The following is a 17865-nucleotide window of genomic DNA, read 5'->3' on the forward strand; positions in this document are numbered from 1 at the left end:
TTTTTCTTTTTAGTTTTTACAGATATGAAATCGAAAATGGATAATGATTTTAAAGATACGGGGTCTCACTGTGTTGCCCAGGCTGGTCTCGAACTCCTGACCTCAGGTGATCCACCTACCTTGGCCTCCCAAAGTGCTGGGATTACAGGCGTGAGCCACTGCGCCCAGCCTGGAATGATAATATTTTCCATATAATGGGCTAAATGCAACATGTTATTAAAATTAACTTCATCTGCTTATCTTTTTAATGTGGCTTCTAGGAAATTTAGATTATATATGGCTCGTATTCTGTATTATCGAATGCTGCCCTGCCGGCTGGGACCTGGGATGATAACAGACACGTGGGAGAGGGAAACAGGGCCTTGAGTTCCCAGGAAATGGAGGCCTGGAGCCCTGGAAGAGCTGAACCATCCACAGGAAAACTAAATAAATGAAAAGAAAAGCTTCACACAAGCCTAGAAAAGTACCCCCAAGAACTAGAAAAAAATAGCACAGTGAGAGATGACAAAGCTGAGCATTCTACAAGTCTACAAAAGAATGACAATTACCCTGATGGCAAACTTCTCAACAGAAACAAACCTCGAAGATAAGAATAAGAATATCATCAATGGACTAAGGAAAAGTCAGCCAGCACAGAGCTCAACATACAGGCATGAGAGAGGGAGGGAGGAGGCTGGGCGCCAGGGCTCCCATCTGTAACCCCAACACTTTGGGAGGCAGAGGAGGGAGGATTGCTTGAGGCCAAGAGTTTGAGACCAGCCTGGGCAATACAGCAAGGCTGGCTTCTACAAAAAATTAAAATATTAGCCAGGCGTGGTGGCGTCTATCTGTAGTCCCAGCTATTCAGAAGGCTGAGGCAGGAGGATCACTTCAGCCTGGGAGCTTATAGACTTTCACACACAAGGCCTAAGAATCTACCTTATAGACCCTGGTCCAAAAAATGACTAAAAGTTTTGAGTCAATTGGGAAAAAAAAAAAGAGATGATGGTAACTTCATACTTTTAAGCTTGCACACTAAAAGAATCTAAGTATAACCACCAAGAGAAGAAAAATAAACCACATAACATCTAAACTAATAGAGTTTATTCCCCCCAAAATGGGCAGGGGGAGTGGGGGAGCAGAGTTTACTTTAAAATACTGTAGGGAAAAGAGAGAAAAGATTTATAGTACTGCAATTAGGAATTAAAGAGGAAACATATCACTAATGGCCTTAGAAAAAATAAAAAGGATTATAAAAGAATACTACAGGCCGGGCGTGGTGGCTCACGCCTGTAATCCCAGCACTTTGGGAGGCTGAGGTGGGCAGAGCATGAGGTCAGGAGATCGAGACCATCCCAGCTAACACGGTGAAACCCTGTCTCTATTAAAAATACAAAAAATTAGCTGGGCATGGTGGTGGGTGCCTGTAGTCCCAGCTACTCGGGAGGCTGAGGCAGGAGAATGGCGTGAACCCAGGAGGCAGAGCTTGCAGTGAGCTGAGATTGTGCCACTGCACTCCGGCCTGGGCAACAGAGCAAGACTCCATCTCAAAAAAAAAGATAAATGAATGAATAGAAATAAAAGAATACTATAAACAACTGTACTCAGATAATTAAAAAATTAGATAACTTAGATACATTAACTTATTTAAGTTAGATAACAGATTAAAATGGGCAAACTGCTAGAAAGACACAAATTACCAAAACTGACTCAAGAAGAAACAGAATTTCTTTTTTTTTTTTTGAGATGGAGTTTTGCTCTGTCGCCCAGGCTGGAGTACAGTGGCGCAATCTCAGCTCACTGCATCCTCCGCCTCCCGGGTTTAAGCAATTCTCTGCCTCAGCCTCCCGAGTAGCTGGGATTACAGGTGCCCACGACCACGCCCAGCTAATTTTTTTTTTTTCTGAGACAGAGTTTCGCTGTCGCCCAGGCTAGAGTGCAGTGGCACCATCTCCGCTCACTGCAAGCTCCACCTCCCAGGTTCACGCCATTCTCCTGCCTCAGCCTCCAGAGTAGCTGGGACTACAGGCGCCCGCCCCCGCGCCCGGCTTTTTGTATTTTTAGTACAGACGGGGTTTCACCATCTTGGCCATGCTGGTCTTGAACTTCTGACCTCGTGATCCACCCACCTCGGCCTCCCAAAGTGCTGGGATTACAGGCGTGACCCACTGCACCTAGCCAAGAAACAGAATTTCTGAATAGACCTATGAGAAATAAAAAGACTGGGCCAGGCACAGTGGCTCACGCCTGTAATCTCAGCACTCTAGGAAGCCGAGGTGGGCAAATCACTGGAGGTCAGGAGTTTGGGACCAGCCTGACAAACATGGTGAAACCCCATCTCTACTAAAAATACAAAAACTTAGCTGGGCATGATGGTGGGCACCTGTAATCTCATCTACTCAGGAGGCTGAGGCACAAGAATCACTTGAACCCGGGAAGCAGAGGTTAAAGTAAGCTGAGATAGTGCCACTGCACTCCAGCCTGGGTGACAGTGAAACTCCATCTCAAAAAAAAAAAAAAAAAGAAAGAAAAGAAAAAAGAAAGAAAGAAAGAAAGAGACTCAATTAGTAATTTTAAAGCTCCCTGTACATCTTGCCATAGAAACACCAAAAACAAAAAATCAACTTTATCAAAACTCTGGAAAGCAGTCAAAGCTTTATAGCAACCAAGCAAACCCTAAGAAAAAGATGACTTTGATGTTAAAAAAAAAAAAAAAAAGGCTGGGCGCGGTGGCTCACGCCTATAATCGCAGCACTTTAGGAGGCCAAAGTGGGCAGATCACCTGAGGCCAGGAGTTTGAGACCAGCCTGGCCAGCATAGTAAAACCCCATCTCTACTGAAAATATAAAAGTTAGCCGGGTGTGGTAATGCACGCCTGTAGTCCCAGCTACTTGGGAGGCTAAGGCAGGAGGATCACTCGAACCCAGGAAGCGGAGGTTGTAGTGAGCCGAGATTGTGCCACTGCACTCCAGCCTGGGTGACAGAGCAAGACTCTGTCTCAAAAATAAAAGAAAATAAAATGGTGACTGAAACCCAGTGGGAGAACTTTGTGGCATATTTAACTTACCCCTGCCCCATCCCTACTCCCTGGCTCAGCAGTGGTCTTGAAGGTAGCAGCCCATGTTTCTGGTGTGGGTTCCCTGGTGCTGGAGGGAACAGAGAGGATCTGGTTTTCAAAGAACAGTGGTTGTCTGTCTGTCTGACCTGTCAGTGGCTCCCTGAAAGCCCAATGCAAAGATCTTGCCTTTTTTTGTGCCTACCTGGCAGCTCTCTGGGGTGCAGAGTGGCTACGGACAGGGCGTTTGTTGCAAACATTAAAGTCAAATGAACTAGACGCTGCAGCCTGGCGCAAAAGATATTGATTGGGGCAAACAATTGACTTGCTAAAAGCTAGGGAGGAAAAGCTGGGAAGTTTGACACTTTGGAGAAATAAAGGCTTTGAAAAATGAGCCAGGCATGGTGGCTCATGCCTGTTATGGCAGCATTCTGGGAGGCCGAGGCAGGTGAATCACCTGACATCAGCAGTTTGAGACCAGCCTGGCCAACATGGTGAAACTCCGTTTCTACTAAAAACACAAAAATTAGCTGGGCATGGTGGCAGGTGCCTGTAATCCCAGCTACTTGGGAGGCTGAGGTAGGAGAATCACTTGAACCTGGGAGGTGGAGGTTGCAATGAGCCAAGATTGTGCCACTGCACTCCAGCCTAGGAGACAAGGGCAAAACTCTGTCTCAAAAAAAAAAAAAAGTCCACACTGGCAGTTTCTTATAAAGCTAAATATAATTTTTTTCTGCATCTATTTGATGATTGTAATATATATATATATGTATAAAATCTTATCATGCAATCCAGCAACTACACTCTTAGCCATCCATCCAACTGAGCTGAAAACTTCAGTCCACACAAAAGTCTGCACACACGTTTATAGCAGCTTTGTTCATAACTGCCCAAAACTGGAAGCAATCAAGATATCCCTCAATAGGTGAATGGATCAACAAACTGTGGAACATCCAGACAATGGAATGTTCTTCAGGAATAAAAAGCAATAAGCTATCAAGCCACACAATGACATGGAGGAATCTTAAATGCACATTGCTAAGTGAAGGAAGCCAGTATGAAAAGATTACATACTGAAAAAAAAGAAAGACAAGACTACATACTGTGAGACTCCAACTATATCACATTCTGGAAAAGGCAAAACTATACAGATAATAAAAAGACCAGCAGTTGTGTGGTTTGTGGGGTGAGGAGTGAAACTATTTTGCATGATAATCTAATGGTGCATACCTGACATTACACCATAGTCAAAACCCACAGAACTATACAACACAGAGACTGAGCTCTGGCTGGGTGTGGTGGCTCACGCCTGTAATCCCAGCACTTTGGCCCAGGAGTTTGACACCAACCTGGGTAACAAAGTCAGACCCTGTCTCTACGAAAAAAAATTTTTTTAAATTAGCCGGGCATGGTGACACGTGCTTGTGGTTTCACCTACTTGGGAGGCTGAGGAGGGTGAATCGCTTGAGCCCAAGAGTTGGAGGCTTCAATGAGCTATGATTGCGCCACTGCACTCCAGCCTGGGCAACAGAGTGATACCCTGTCTCAAAATAATTAATTAACTATTAAAACAAAACAAAAAAAAAACCTAAATGAACAAAAAAAGAGCTTCCACATATTCCTGGGAATTTAGAAGGTGGCATCTCAGGGTGGGCACATGTTTGGAAAGGACCGGAGAAGGCTTCCAAGCTCTCACCTCTGGCTGACCTTCGCTCTGTGCAGGCAGAGAGTGAAGGTGAAGGTAGGGTTGTTAACTGCCTGCCTGAGTGTGGAAGGAGTGCCCCGCTACAACTACTGGGAGCTTTTTGTTTTTTGTTTTCTGTTTTTTTTTTTTTTTTTTTTTAGCTCCAGGAGTTTAAGAAGATCTCTGTTAAGTCACTAGCTGACCACTAAACTAACAGAACAGTCTACTGACCACACCCCACAAAGAACACAGTCTTTACAAAAAAAGCTTAGAAAAGCCACTAAACAGTTACAACCTACAATAAGCAGCAACAACCAAGCCTGAGGACAGGGAAGAAAGGAAGAATCCCATTCCCAGAGTTACCAGACTGCAATATGCAAAATATCCAGTTTACAGGCTGGGTGCAGTGGCTCACGCCTGTAATCCCATCAGTTTGAGAGGCCGAGGCAGGTGGATCACCTGAGGTCAGGAGTTCAAGACTGGCCTGGCCAACAGGGCGAACCCCCATCCCTACTAAAAATACAAAAATTAGCTGGCTATGGTGGCAGGCACCTGCAATCCCAGCTACACGGGAGGCTGAGGCAGGAGAATTGCTTGAACTCAGGAGGTGGAGGCTGCAGTGAGCCAAGATCGTGCCACTGCACTACAGCCTGGGCGACACAGTAAGACTGTCTCCAAAAAAAACAAAAACAGGCCAGGAGCACTGGCTCATGCCTGTAACCCCTGCACTTTGGGAGGTCCAGGAGGGCGGATCACTTGAGGTCAGGAGTTCAAGACCAGCCTGGTCAACAGGGTGAAACCCCATCTCTACTAAAAATACAAAAATTAGCTGGGCGTGGTGGTGTGTGCCTGTAATGCCAGCTACTGAGGAGGCTGAGGCAGGAGAATCGCTTGAACCCGGGAGACGGAGTCTGCAGTGAGTTGAGATTGTGCCACTGCACTCCAGCCTGGGTGACAGACTGAGACTCCATCTCAAAAAAAAAAAAAAAAAAAAAAAAAACAAAGAAACAGATAAAATGTCCAGTTTTCGAATAATGGAAGCTTGAGAAAAATGAGAGGTCGCGTTTTTCTGCAAAAAATTATGAGTCACGCAAACAAAAAAGCATAGCCCCTTCAGAGGGCCATCCGTCTCACACAAATGGAATCAGATGACCTGTGGCCTTCTGTGTCTGGCTTCTTTCACTAAGCACAGCGTTTTCAAGGTTCACCCACATTGCAGCACGTGTCACTGCTCCATTTATTTCCAGGGCTGAATAATCTTCCCCTGTCTGGAGAGACCACGTTTTGTTTATCCACTCTCCTGTTGATGAACATTTGGGTTACTTCCATTTTTGGGCTATTGTGAATAATTCTGCTCACACCTAGATGTTAAAGAAATGCTTCGGCCGGGCACGGTGGCTCAAGCCTGTAATCCCAGCACTTTGGGAGGCCGAGGCGGGCGGATCACGAGGTCAGGAGATCGAGACCATCGTGGCTAACAAGGTAAAACCCCGTCTCTACTAAAAATACAAAAAATTAGCCGGGCATGTTGGCGGGCGCCTGTAGTCCCAGCTGCTCGGGAGGCTGAGGCAGGAGAATGGCGTGAACCTGGGAGGCGGAGCTTGCAGTGAGCCGAGATCGCGCCACTGCACTCCAGCCTGGGGGACAGAGAAAGACTCCGTCTCAAAAAAAAAAAAAAAAAAAAAAAAAGAAATGCTTCATGACTCACTGATAACAAATCTAGTGCATACTGGAATAACGGGAGTTTGGGACTAGATTTCTAGGCCATCAGTTTCTGCTTTCTAAGAACTTTTCATGTTGATATGTAATAGAACCTCTGCACCTGCAATGTCTGCATTGCATGTTATATGTCTACCCGCCTGTCTGCGTGTATGCAGCCCACTGAGGCAGCAGAAATTTAAAGTCGGATACAGGTACGTAATCCCATATACAACTGAGACCCAACTGAGTTTCAGAATTTGAGGGGGTTTTAGAAGTGTAAATCAATGCATACCCCGTATTTTAAGTAACTTCCAGCGGGGTTCAGGGCAGTACCTGGTAACCAAATCATTATTTCTGCATCATTACTTATGACCACTCAGCATACGTGAAATAAAGGCTGTGAAAAGCAACATGTAGGGTCAGGTTTGGCCACCAGATGATATTTGAGATGCCTCAGGATTCTCAGAGCATTTTGGGTTTCCAAAAAATCAGGGAGAGGAGTGTGGATCTGTAAGCCAAATTCAAATTCCACCAATTCCACAGTTTCTGCTACAGTGCTGCTATAAACTGTTTTCACTACTCCATGAGGGGAAAAAACCCATCTCCTCCTGCATCTCCCAATAATAAAAACAAGTGAATAAAAATCATATATAGGCCGGGTGCGGTGGCTCACGCCTGTAATCCCAGCACTTTGGGAGGCCGAGGCGGGTGGATCATGAGGTCAGGAGATCGAGACCATCCTGGTTAACACGGTGAAACCCCGTGTCTACTAAAAATACAAAAAATTAGCTGGGCGTGGTGGCGGGTGCCTGTAGTCCCAGCTACTCGGGAGGCTGAGGCAGGAGAATGGCGTGAACCTGGGAGGCGGAGCTTATAGTGAGCCGAGATTGTGCCACTGCACTCCAGCCTGGGCGAAAGAGTGAGACTCCGTCTCAAAAAAAAAAAAAAAAAAATCATATATATATTTTTTAAGACGGAGTCTTGCTCTGTCCCCTAGGCTAGAGTGCAATGGTGCAATCTCGGCTCACTGCAACCTCTGCCTCTTGGGTTCAAGCAATTCTCCTGTCTCAGCCTCTGAGTACCTGGGATTACAGGCACTCACCACCACGCCTGGCAAATTTTTGTACTTTTAGTAGAGATACGGTTTCACCATGTTGGTCAGGCTGGTCTCGAACTCCTGACCTCAGGTGATCCGCCCGCCTCGGCCTCCCAAAGTGCTGGGATTACAGGCATAAGCCACCGTGCCCAGCCTAAAAATCATATTTATTAAGCACTTTCTCCACATCGGGTATCATACCAAGTGCTTTATATGCATTAACTTACTTCTCACAAAAACTTAGATTGTAGTATTACTTCCCTTTTACAAATAAGGAAAGAGAGACTAATTTGTCCAAAGTCAAAACCCAACAGCCAGATCTTAAACCCAGATACTTTGATATTAGCGCTAATGGTCTTGCCCATTACACAGTACTGATTCCCTATAAACTAAACTGTATACTGCACTGCTCCAATTAAACTACAAAACACATAAGGTGCTGGGTCAGGGGGAAGAATGTCTCTGGACTCCCCAAGGCCAAATCACCTGCTTTCCAATATACTCCCATAGTCCACAGAACAAACTGGTCAGGTTACAACCTCAGACAGGCAAGCCAAAAGTCCAAAGGCCATGCTTTGATATTTACATCCTTCTCCAGACAGTAAAGCAAAACCCTCTCTGCTGATACAGAGCTTCCTTTTATTCTGTCAACAAATACATTCAATTCAACAAGAGTTTTAGCACCTTCTAGGTACAAAACTCCCTGCTAGCCCTTGCGAGGCAGAGTTTATGGTCTCCTGCAACCCGGCAGACATTCCCAAGGACCCAAATACTCTTTCCAAGAATTTTATCATTTTGTGTTTTCATTTAAATGCTCAACATCACTAACGATAAGGGAAATGCAAATCAAAACCACAATGGGATACCACCTTACTCCTGCAAGAATGGCCATAATCAAAAAATCAAAAAATAACAGATGTTGGCATGGATGTGGTGAAACAGGGAGATTCAAGCGATTCTCCCACTAGTTTACATTACTGCTGGTGGGAATGTAAACTAGTACAGCCACTATAGAAAACAGGGTGGACATTCCTTAAAGAACTAAAAGTGGAACTACCATTTGATCCAGCAATCTCACTCCTGGGTATCTACCCAGAGGAAAAGAAGTCATTGTACGAAAAAGATACTTGCACATGCATGTTTAGAGCAGCACAATTTGCAATTCCAAAAATATGGAACCAGCCCAAATGCCCACCATCAATCAAGGAGTGGATAAAGAAATATATATATGATGGAATACTACTCAGCCATAAAAAGGAACGAAATAATGGCATTCACAGCAACCTGGATTGAACTGGAGACTACTATTCTTCTAAGTGAAGTAACTCAGGAATGGAAAATCAAACATTGTATGTTCTCACTTTACAAGTGAGAGCTAAGCTATGAGGATTAAAGGCATAAGAATGATACAATGGACTTTGGGGACTTGGGGGGAAGGGTGGGAGGGGATGAGGGATAAAAGACTACAAATTGGGTTCAGTGTATACTGCTTGGGTGATGGGTGTACCAAAATCTTACAAATCACCACTAAAGAACTTACTCATATAACCGAGTACCACCTGTTCCCCCAAAATCTATGGAAATAAAAAACTAAAAAAAGAAAAAAGAAAAGAAAAACCCAGTACATCTGGATCATTAGAGGACTCCCTTGTAACCGAGTACTACCATGTGGTTTCAATGCTTAGGTGTGTTTACTATCACACTCATGCCAAAAAGGACTACTTTAATTGCTTCAGGCTAACAAGAAGAGGATGGAGGAGGATTTAGCTCATAATAATGCCTTTGGGCTCTACTAGAGGCCAGCTGGCATCATGGTACAAATGGAGGTTTTGCTGCAGTTCAAATTGAGACAAGGGATGGGAGAATTGAGACCTCACGGGGCCTGCTAAACCCAAAAGGGCCCAGGGTGGCAGTTGGCTAAGTAATTGTTTCAAGGAGCAGTTAAGTGTCAGGAAATGGTATCCCTCTCATTAAATTAATGTTTGTAATTCAAATTACATCGGTTTGGTTGCTTTGTTTGTATTTAATTTGCAAATTGATTTTGGCTTTATAGCTGCACAGGAGCTGTACATTTTAGGAACTTATGTCTTGTTCTATCATCACTGATGCCTTGTTTAATAGTTTTAAAACAATTTAAGTCAACATTGGGGATCCGAAGCAATTTTAATTTTTTTTCTTTAAAAAAAATGCTATCAGCCCAGCGCAGTGGCTCATGTCTGTAATCCCAGCACTTTGGGAAGCTGAGGTGTGCGGATCACTTGAGGTCAGGAATTCGAGACCAGACTGGCCAACATGGCGAAACCCCGTCTCTACTAAAAACATTAGCCGGGCATGGTGGTGGGTGCCTGTAACCCCAGCTACTCAGGAGGCTGAGGCCCAAGCATCTCTTGGACCTGGGAGGTGGAGGTTGCAGTGAGCCAAGATTGTGCCACTGCACTCCAGCCTGGGTGACAGAGTGAGACTCATATAAAAAAAAAATAAAATAAAATATAATAGGGCCATCATTCCATGGTGGGGGTGAGGGGAAACAAAGGATTGTCCTATGAAATGCTATGATCTTTTGGGAAGGTAACCTACCATAAGATTCTGGACTGTAGAAGTAAGTCCACAATAGATAAATAATATTTACTATGGTGTTGTTTGGAGGGGAGGGAACAATCTGAATGCCCATCTGATTTAAAAATATATTTTATTTAGTCTGCAATATATTTAAATATGTTTCAATTAGTTATCCAGTTAAAAAATAGGTGGGGCTGGGTACGGTGGCTCACGCCTATAATCCCACCACTTTGGACGGCTGAGGCAGGTAGATCACCTGAGGTCAGGAGTTCAAGACCAGCCTGACCAATATAGTGAAACCCCGTCTCTACCAAAACTACAAAAATTAGCTCAGCATAGTGGCACTCACCTGTAGTCCCAGCTACTCAGGAGGCTGAGGCAGAAGAATTGCTTGAACCCGGGAGGCGGAGGTTGCAGTGAGCCAAGATCATGCCACTGCACTCCAGCCTGGTGACAAAGCCAGACTCCATCTCAAAAATAAATAAATAAATAAAATAAGGCCAGGCGTGGTGGCTGACGCCTATAATCCCAGCACTTTGGGAGGCTGAGGCGGGCGGATCATAAGGTCAGGAGATCGAGACCATCCTGGCTAGCACAGTGAAACCCCGTCTCTACTAAAAATACAAAAAATTAGCCGGGCGTGGTGGCGGGCGTCTGTAGTCCCAGCTACTCAGGAGGCTGAGGCAGGAGAATGGCGTGAACCCGGGAGGCAGAGCTTGCAGTGAGCCATGATCAGGCCACTGCACTCCTGGGCCACAGAGCGAGACTCCATCTCAAAAATAAATAAATAAATAAATAAATAAATAAATAAATAAAATAAATAATAGAAAAACAGATGGATAGAGCACTAGAGCATCACTATCCAAAAGCACTTTCTGTGCTACTAAGCCTGCACTGCCCAATAATGCAGTCTTTAGCCACATACAGCAGCTGAGCACAGAAATGCAGCTAACACTCTTGAGGAACTAAACTATTTTACTTATGTTTAGTTAAATTTATTTATTTATTTATTTAGAGACGGAGTCTCACTGTGTCACCCAGGCTGGAGTGTAGTGGTGCAATCTCAGCTTACTGCAACCTCTGCCTCCTGGGCTCAAGTGATTCTCCTGCCTCAGCCTCCTGAGTAGCTGGGGATTACAGGCGCCTGCCATCATGCCCAGCTAATTTTTGTATTTTTAGTAGAGATGGGGTTTCACCATGTTGGCTAAGCTGGTCTCGAACTCCTGACCTCAAATGATCCGCCCTCCTCGGCTTCCCAAAGCGCTGGGATTACAGGCCTGAGCCACCACGCCCGGCCAGTTAAATTTAAACAGGTACAAGCGGCGAATGGCTACCACATCAGACGGTGCAAATCTAGAGATTTCTCATTCAAGTTAGGCTTTCCAACTTCTATTTTAAAATGTGAAAGAAAAAATCAGAAGATCTGTCAATGCTGAGTCCACATTCCTGCAAGGCAACAATTGGTTGGAGGTGAGAAGCCCCCACCACTCCCTATTCTCTCCCACTCTCTCAGCTCACTGATTTCTGTGCCCTGCCAGGCCTCTGGAGGCATCTGAGTTTATGACCCTCCAAATGAAACCCTCCAAACTCAAGGCTTAAATGTCACCTCCACTATAGAGAACACTTCCAACATAACAAAGTCTGAGATTAATTTCTCCCTCCTCTGAACCCTGACAAGCACTTGTGTAACAATCCATTTAACATTTATTCTAAATTATCTAGGAAGTTAATTATCTTTAAAGTTCTCCCATTTTCCCCAGACTCTGAGCTCTAGGATGGCTGGGACTCGGCCTTAGGTGTCTAAACTTCTCATAGTATCTTGCCTAGCATAGAACTTTGATCACAGAAGGCTCTCAGCATCCTTTTCATTCATGAGTGACAGAATCCCACTGTGCCACCTCTTTTCCTCTTTGAAAAGCTCCAACCACTGTTCTGCCACCACTCCCCTCACCTCCCAAGCACCACCTTCTCCCTTCTCTCTCTGCATCCATGTTACCAGGGAGAGGGTCATCAAGTCTGAGTAATAGCAGGTGCCTGGGAGTTGAGAAGACAGACTTGCAGCTTTCACCCTAGCTATGCAATTTCCTTCATTTTATTTTATTTTATTTTTTGAGACAGGGTCTTACTCTGTCGCCCAGACTGGATTGCAGTGGCGTGATCTCGGCTCACTGAACCTCCGCCTCCCGGATTCAAGCGATTCTCCCATCTCAGCCACCTGAGTAGCTGGGCTTACAAGCATGTGCCACCACACCTGGCTGATTTTTGTATTTTTAACAGAGACAGGGTTTTGCCACGTTGGCCAGGCTGGCCTCGAACTCCTGCCGTCAAGCAATCCACCCACCTCAGCCTCCCAAAGTGCTGGTATTACAGGCGCAAGCCACTGCACCCGGCCTGCAATTTCCTTCCTTACTTTCCCACTCTAATTTTTTTTTTCCTGAGTCGGAGTCTCTCTCTGTCACTCAGGCTGGAGTGCGATGGCGTGGCCTTGGCTCATTGCAACCTCCGCCTCCTGGGTTCAAGTGATTTTCCTGCCTCGGCCTTCCGAGTAGCTGGGACTACAGGTGCACACCACCACACTGGGCTAATTTTTGTATTTTTAGTAGAGATGGGGTTTCACTATGTTGGCCAGGCTGGTCTCAAACTCCTGACCTCGTGATCCACCCACCTCGGCCTCCCAAAGTGCTGGGATTACAGGTGTGAGCCACTGTGCCCAGCCTCCACTCCAAATATTATTGTAAACTATAGACCCATTTTGTTTGGCCTACACAGTGTTTTTACAAATTGGATTAGTCACCAACATTTTTTTTTTAATGGGGAGATTTCACCTTCCTATATGGATTTCTGGTTTCTCTTGAAAATGATTAGATTTGATATTCCTTCACAGTTAACAACAAGGTAGACCTGAGGGACAAATGGCATCTCTAGAAAGGGCTTACGGTCTCGTTTTCCCAGCCCTCACTTATCTTCCTGCCTGGCCCTTATAATATTCACCATTGTAATAATAATAATAATAGTGAACATTTATTGAGGCTTTATGACATGCCAGGTACTCTTGTAATCACTTATATATCATTGTATTTAATTTCCACAATACTTGAGGCATATACTGTATTACTAACCCTATTTCACCAATGAGGTAAATAGTCCAGAGAAGTTGAGTAACTTGCCCAAAACCAGAGCTAGGATTCAACCCTGGGTAGTCTAATTTCAAAACCCTTACTCTTGCCCACTCCACTATGCTATTATCACACACTTGAGACTGGGACTCCTGCTTCACACTCCGTGCCTACATTCTTAAGTAGAACAATCAAGAAAGACTTCCAGCTGGGCAAGGTGGTTCTCGCCTGTAATCCCAGCACTTTCTGAAGCCTAGGTAGGAAGATTGCTTGAGTCCGGGAGTTCAAGACCAGCCCAGGCAACAAAGTGAGACCCCCATCTCTACAAAAAAGTCAAAAATTAGCCAGGTGTGGTGGTGCACACCTGTGGTCCCAGCTACTCGGGAGACTGAAGCAGAAGGATTGCTTGATGTTGGTAGAGGCTCCAGTGAGCCAGGATCACACCACGGCACTCCAGCCTGGGCAAAGAGCAAAACCCTGTCTCAAGAAAAGAAAGGAGAAAAGAAAAGAGCAAAACAAAGCACAAAGACTCCCTCCTATAGTCTTATAGTCATATAACCAATATCTAATTTTAACCAGAAGGTAAAGTCATTTTCTCTGGCCGGGCACGGTGGCTCACGCCTCTAATCCCAGCACTTTGGGAGGCCAAGGTGGGCGATTCAGTTCAAGACTAGCCTGGCCAACATGGTGAAACGCTGTCTCTATTAAAAATACAAAAAATAAGCTGGGTGTGGTGGTGCGCCTGTAATCCCAGTCACTTGGGAGGCTGAGGCAGGAGAATCCCTTAAATCCAGGAGGAGGAGGTTGCAGTGAGCCGAGATCGTGCCACTGCACTCCAGCCTGGGTTAGACTCCATCTCAAAAAAAAAGAAAAAAAAAAAAAGAAAAATCAGAAGGATACTTTCAAAGGAAAATCCATACACAGAGTTAACTAGAGTAGGAAAAGACACATCAAAGTTTCTCCCCAAAAGCTGATTCTAGCAGAAAATGCAAACAAACCCTAAAACCTAAGATAGCAACTTTCATGGCTAGGTAAATGGGGGCACCCTTTGGGGTCCTCAAGAATCTTTTAGGGAGTCTGCCAGATCAAAACTATTTTCATAATAACATTCAGACATTATCTGCCTTTTTCACTCTCAGTGAAGCTTTCCAGAGGCTACAAGACATGTGGTATCTCAAGAGACTGAATGCAGAGGTAGGGAGGAGAATCCTGATGACTGTGAAAATATGAATCAATGCCACTCATCTAAATTTTTCTGAAAGTTTTTTAATTTAAAAAGTCCATTTTGGGCCAGGCGTGGTGGCTCACGCCTATAATCCCAGCACTTCGGGAGGCTGAGGTTGGCGGATCACGAGGTCAAGAGATTGAGACCATCCTGGCTAACACGGTGAAATCCCGTCTCTACTAAAAATACAAAAAATTAGCCAGGAGTGGTGGCGGGCGCCTGTTGTCCCAGCTACTTGGGAGGCTGAGGCAGGAGGATGGCGTGAACCCGGGAGGTAGAGCTTGCAGTGAGCCGAGATCGCTCCACTGCACTCCAGCCTGGGTGACAGAGCGAGACTCCATCTCTAAAAAAAAAAAAAAAGTCAATTTTGGCTGGTGGCTCATGCCTGTAATCCCAGCACTTTGGGAGGCTGAGGCAGGCAGATCACTGAAGGCCAGGAGTTTGAGACCACCTTGCCAACATGGTGAAAACCCATCTCTACTAAAAATACAAAAATTAGCCGGGCATGGTGGTGGGCACCTGTAATCTCAGGAACTCAGGAGGCTGAGGCATGAGAATCACTTGAACCTGGGAGGTAGAGTTTGCAGTGAGCTGAGATAGTGCCAATGCACTCCAGTCTGGGCAACAGAGCAAGACTCTGTCTTTAAAAAAAAAAAAAAAAAGCGCATTTTTTTTGTTTACATATAATGGGTTTATTATTGCCCTTTTAAAATCAATTAATAAACATTTTGAAAGTTTATTAGTTTAAACTTCTAATACAGCAAATGCCAGTAGATAAAGTTTACATAAACAAAAATTCTCTACAGCCTTCAATAATTTTTAAGTGCAAAGGAGTCTTAAGAGCAAAAGTTTTAAATTAGCTGCGCGTGGTGGTGCGCGCCTGCAGTCCCAGCTACTTGGGAGGCTGAGGCAGGAGAATTGCTTGAACCTGGGAGGCGGAGGTTGCAGTGAGCCGAGATCACACCACTGCACTCCAGCCTGGGAAACAGAGAGAGACTCCATCTCAAAAAAAAAAAAAAAAAAGGCAAAAGTTTGAGAACTACTATTCCAATAAGAAAAAGTCCTGCATGTACACATGTGCCCAAGCAGACGTGTATCTAAAAGAAAGAAACCCAAATCTGAAAATTCCAAAGTGGTGGCCGGCAGGCATATTTTATAAGTTCCCTACGCTGTCTTTTTTTTTTTTTTTGAGACGGAGTCTCGCTCTGTTGCCCAGGTTGGAGTGCAGTGGTGCAATCTCAGCTCACCGCAACCTCTGCCTCCCAGGTTCAAGCGATTCTCATGCTTCAGCCTTCCCAGTAGCTGGGACTACAGGCGCCTGCCACCACATCCAACTAATTTTTTGTATTTTTAGTAGAGACAAGGTTTTACTATATTGGCCAGGCTGGTCTCAAACTCCTCGGCCACCTCAGCCTCCCAAAGTGCTGGGATTACAGGCATGAGCCACTGCGCCCAGCCTACACTGTCTTATTTAATTCTTAAATTATCAAATGTGTTGCTAGCATTTAAAAATCAGAAGGTTTCACCTAAGGATAGTTTTCTGGCCTCTTCTCAAAGAAATCGAAAGTTCTGGCAACACTGGCTTGGCATTTCCACTGCCTGGCATCACTTAGATGGGACATACAATCTTTGGTTCACGACAATCCGTACTTCTTCCCTTTACCTGTGCCTTACCTGTAAGTATCTGAGTTGCCACCCTGAGCTAGGGAAGGAAAAACGTTTTTTGCAATAAACATCAATAAAGAAACACACATCAATCTATGTCTGCACTCCTCCTAACAGGTCAACATGCACAATAAATAGCCCTTTTCCCTGTTTGACTTCTCCAAAGCAGTAACTTGTATGATTACCATTAGTACGGACTTTGGGATTGCTTGGAAACCCTCTTGAGAAAGAACGAGATCTATCCAAAAAAGCAAGTGTCTTTGGCCCAGTGCAAAGGAAGAAACTCACCAGAAGAGCAAGTTAGTGAATCTCCAGGGAACAGGAGGACCCAGTTTAGGCCCCACAGGGAGGGGGTTCAGGTGACAGGCAGACCATTGGATATGTCCTCCTGGAACGCTGAGTGGTAAATGCAGGACACTCCCAATTTCTTTTGCTCTGAAAGCACGTAGTGGGAAGGAAGAAGCAGTCAGGACTTGGGTCCCAAAGTAACAAGAACAGAGATGTGAAAATGGAGAAGAGCAACAATTTTTGGAAGAAGGCAGAAAGCGGTATCAACAGGGGAGATCTGAGTGAGGAGGAAAGGTTTTTTTTGGTAAGAAGAAATAATTGTTCCTTCTTTCCTTATTTTCCTCCCCCCGGGAAGAGACCTAGGGAATTTTACCGGGAGAAACTTAATTAGGGCAGAATTGGTGATAAAATAAGGATATTTGCTGGAAAGTTGGGGGTAGGTGAGGAAGACTGGAAATATAAGTATTAGACGAGAGAGAAACTGGAAGGAATTAGTTGGTTTGTTCTAAGCGAAAAGATATTCCAAAAAGGGGCACTCTAGGTGTGAAGAAAAAAATTTTGCTGGAAAGTGATCCTGAATGGATAAAAAAAACTGGGTTAATTTTTTTTTTCTTTTTTTGCGCTAAAGGAAGTTTCTTAAAGGAGGGGGAGAGGCATGTCAAGGAAGGGAGGAGAGATTTGGAGTTTTGCTGGAAGATCCTAAAAAGGGACAAATCTGGGTGCCCCAAAGTGGGACTATGGAGGAGGAAGGGGGATTTTGAGCAGAAGGGGCCTGGACGGGGCTAGCGAATGCAAGGCCCAGATGCAGAAGGTGGGGAGGTCGGGTAGGGCCCGCGACGCGAGCTGGGGGGCTGCGAGGGGGGCAGTTGAGGCCCGGGAGGACGGAGTGGGAAAGAAAAGGGGGTGCAGCAGGCCAGGGGCTCCTGAGGAGGGTCTTCTCCAAGGGGGAAGGGCCTGTGGGGTGCAGCGGGGCCCGGAGCTGTTGGGTTGCAGAAAATGCGTGCGTGACGCGGGGTGAGGGGCGCCCGCCGCGCCTGCTGCGCCCCTGGAAAGGCAGATGGCGCCCCCTAAAAAAAAGAAATCAAGAAACGAATGAGATTGTAAAAAGGGGGAGGGGTTGACAAAAGAGGAAATAATAGTAATGGGGGATAAGGAGGAAAGAGATGGGCAGGGGCAGCAGCAACCGGGTTTTACCCGCCCCCGGGGGCTCGCGCGCCGGGCCTCGCGCCTGGCGCCTCGCGGGGCTCCCAGCGGCCTCCCGCCTTCCCCGCGCCGCCCGGAGCGCACGCGCAGCCCGGCCCACCCCCGGATCTCTTCGCTCACGCGCGGCGCGGGCGCGCGTACGTGACCGCGGGCCGCCTCACGCTTCCCAGAGCGGCCTCGCGCCCGCCGCGCACCGCCCGGGCTCCCGGCGCGTGCCTCCTGGCCGCGCGCTCTCGACTGCTTCTCCGAGGGGCGGGGCTTGCCGCGGGCGGGAAAGGAGGCGGTTGGTCGCCA

The sequence above is a fragment of the Nomascus leucogenys genome, chromosome 17, assembly GCF_006542625.1.
Source record: "Nomascus leucogenys isolate Asia chromosome 17, Asia_NLE_v1, whole genome shotgun sequence".
Lineage (NCBI taxonomy): Eukaryota > Metazoa > Chordata > Mammalia > Primates > Hylobatidae > Nomascus > Nomascus leucogenys.